A 3,943-nucleotide genomic window follows, 5' to 3' on the forward strand; every position below is an offset into this window, starting at 1 on the left:
ACTTCTCTGTTTATCACTATAATAAAGAGAGAACCATTAGCAGAACACTGAAGACCAAACATTTTTAACCACAAAATATTAAATGTACTTAATGACAGGCACACATTCAAATACTGTAACTGAGTTACAATCAATAAACAATGAGCAGAGCTTCTAAAATCCTAAAAGCAATGCACACAATTACAAGGTGAAACAGAAATTTAAGACCCCTGGGATGCAGCAACCTCTTCAAAATAACAAATATTCGACATGGTACAAGTTAAATACATAGTGTTAAAATAGCCCATCTTCTGATCACTTCTTGACTCAAGCAACAAACTTGGGCAAGAAATGTTGTAATTAAAGCAATAAGTCTAGGGTAGGTCAGAGTAGACATGCAGCACAAAAAACACACTACAAAAAAGGACTTGCTTACACAAAAAAAATACATGCTGCTGTAAGGCCTTTCACTAATGCATTTAATTATTTATTCTGCTCATTCAAGAATTCTTGCAAACTGTTTAATCCTCTGATTTCTTTAAGAATCAAATAGCAAAAAGTATTTCTAAGTGTAATTGTTTTATGTTTTCCGCTGTGTCAAATTTTGTAAGAATTTTGTAATCATGATTAACCATTTTCAGTAACTCATCATGTGGTCTATATGCAAATACCAAGGAATAACACCACTATGTTCCACAAGAGTACATTCCTACAGCAATGCTAGGAAATAACTTTTTAAGAGGTACACGTGTCATATTCCACTACATTATATATCAAGATGCACCTTTCAACATTCATTTAAACTCAAATTTACCATTTGGGCACCGACCTAAGGCTTTCAAAATCTTCAATTACTCACAAGCTGGAGGAGCACTGGGAAAAAGAGACACACCTGAAAAGCTCAACAGGAGCCTGTGAACACCTGGGAAAGCAAGCAAGAAGTGCCCACCCCACACACCCCTCAAAAAAAAAAACCCTACTCAGCTACATCTACACTGTCCCTGAATACCTGCTGTATGCTTCCTAATACATTTTATAATACATAATTTATATAGGTTTTTAGAGCAACTAGGATATCTAAATTCCCACTGCCTCATAATTAAGAATTTACTGTAAAAGTCTAATTGAATCCCTAAGAGGTAGCCTGGGAAAATATTCCTAGGTCTCATTTTAGACTATACTAAGTTAATGAACAGCTTTAGACATGCAGGAATCCCCCTGAATTGAGATTTAAATCAGCAATTCTCACAAACACCCTGATGAGCCTCTAGCCCAGCAATTACACATGCTACCGAAGACTGGGAAACTCTCCACTTGTAAAGACCTAGCTCTCTGTACTGAAATTATAATGACATTGCACCTTTAGTTTATATGATAGCTAAAAACTTTTCAAGTTTTTTAAATAACAATTTAACCTAATAGTTTCATTCTAATGCTGACTTTTAATAAAACAGACCAACAACATCCATAAACAAAAAGAAGCCCCACATTTCACAGTCAATATCATTAGGAAATAATCAACTGTCAGCATGTGATGAAAGCTCCAAAAAGCCATCTAAAAATTGTTCCTACAAAACACAGACTGACAGGAGAACTTAACTCTACAGAGTACTCTACTCTTAAGTTTTCCACAGGTGCAATCACTATCGCTTATCTCCACACTGTAACAGAAATACTATGATAATTAGTCTGCCAACATGTTAATGGGCATGCTATCTACGTGTCATGGCAATTGCAACAGAGGAAGCCACATGGGACCTTGGGCAAAAGAGCACTTCCACCATTACTTTTGCTTAAGTTGTTGCAAGGCCATCAGGCTGAACAAGGCCATCGGGCAAGGAACAAAAATGAGCAAATGCAAGGGGAGAGAATACCTGGAAATCATAATTAGTACAGAGAAATCAGAGGCAGAAGACAATTCAGCAAAGAGAGGAAAGAACAGCCTGGTATCTGAAAAGGATCTAGAATTTAAGACATTTCTCTCCTAACACATCAAAATCCATATATTTTGTGCAAAAGGTGAAGGAATTATCCCGGAAAAATGGGGTATTGACACAACCACCTGCATGAGGCAACAATCTCAGTTATAACCACAAATGGAATAATCTCTCCTTTTAAAGTTATCTCCTGAAAAAACAGAGAAAATAGCAACTTAAAGACCATTTCAGCCATTCCATAAGCATCTGCTACAAAGTCCACCAATGCCATCTCCACACACTGCAACATGAACTCCCACTTTCTCTACTGGACTTCAAAGTCTTTTCTCCACATTTTGTTTTAGTTAGACTTGAAATGGTTTTACATGGATGTTATTTTTACCGCTCAGTTACTGCTCCACAAGGCCAATGTACAAGCACCAGTGTGCAGTGACTACTGAAGTGCATATACATACATAAAAGATTTGTGGGATTTATTGAGTTAAATACTGTTCCTTTCTATTAAGGTATTTCCTGCTCAGAAGGCAGAACCTGCTAGTAATCAAATTTCCCTCCATCTTTTCTGACACCCTTTCCTTCGTTTTCAAGAGCCAGTAACGCTTACATTTTTCATCATACATCAAATGTGAAATTTGTGGCCTGACAAGTTACATTCAGTTTCAATAGCTTTGTCATAGCTATCCAGGCACATTTTCTGGGATAGGTGTGGAGATGTATTACATTAGACCAGAACAGCAAACCCTGCTGACCTACAGACTACACACCGAACTTCATACACCTGACTGCCACAAAATACATATTGCCCACCTCAGAAAACCACAGCAAAGTGTTTTTCAGAACAGCTGAACAGCAACAGCTCCCGTGTTGGGGTGTCGCTGCTTTAGCTTTGCTGCAGCATGGGACACCCAGACCCAGACGAGACCAGCAGTCCTTCCTGCCTTGCTTCGTCCCTCCCACTGCTGAGGCTGAATGTACATCGCATCCCTGCACCACGGCAATCTTGCGCTGTGTCACGCAAAGACGCCACAACTGAAGTGCACAGAGTCACAGGCCGACTACACCTAACTATGAGGGCTTGATTCTCAGGTAAATAATAGCATTTATGTAATTACTCTGACTGGATGCAAGAGTACAGTTAGGACTTTCTAACCATTACGCTTATCAAAAATGTTTGATATACCATTCAGAAAGGTATCCTATAGCTGAATAAGCAGTTTTGAAACACATTACTTTGAAATGCTTCTAGAAGCAACTGTAAACAATAACAACAGTTTCTTCAAAACAGATTATTCTAAATGCCCCTCCTTCATCTCAGCACCTTTTAAACATTTATACACCACATGTAAATGTGTGCCAATACAGAAGATCACCAATATCCACTAATCCTTGGAAGCAGACCCAAACAAAATCAAAACATTTCTCTCTGCAATGTTTTAAGAGTTTCACCATAGAGAGATCAGAGTCCCTCATGTGACTATGAATTTAAATACCACTAAATTAGTACAGTCCACTGTGCACTTTTCTTCCAACCTATTCTTTCCATTTATTATGCACTAATAATCTGGTTAATAAGTCTTTAATTTTGTTTTTACGCCAAAATCAGCATTTCAGATACAAATCTATTTCAGTTCTAAGGAGGAACTCAAATACACGAGGAAACTGACTTAGTACTTACCCAAAGCAACTGCAAGTTGTCAAACTGACAACATAAAAATCTTGTTTTCACTACTCAAACACAGCCATCCTCCAAACCTGCTCTCCCACTTTTGTTCACTAAGGGCTTTTTTTTTTTTTTTTTTAATAACAACCAGCATATGTAATAACCCACCCAAACTAAACAGCACATATTCAACGGCAGCAGGGCCTGCTTAAGCACATATTTGGCGTAGCTCTACCTCTACGGCAGGGCACCCCCGGCAGCGGCACAACGAGGCGGGTACAGAGGAGCTGCGGGAGAGGAGAAAACTACGGCCGCACTTTACACCGGCCTCAGCGGCGGCCGCGCAAAGGCCGTGCCCCGCCGGCCC

This window comes from Charadrius vociferus, unplaced genomic scaffold (assembly GCF_000708025.1).
Source record: "Charadrius vociferus isolate BGI_N301 unplaced genomic scaffold, ASM70802v2 scaffold14, whole genome shotgun sequence".
In the NCBI taxonomy this organism is placed as follows: Eukaryota; Metazoa; Chordata; class Aves; order Charadriiformes; family Charadriidae; genus Charadrius; species Charadrius vociferus.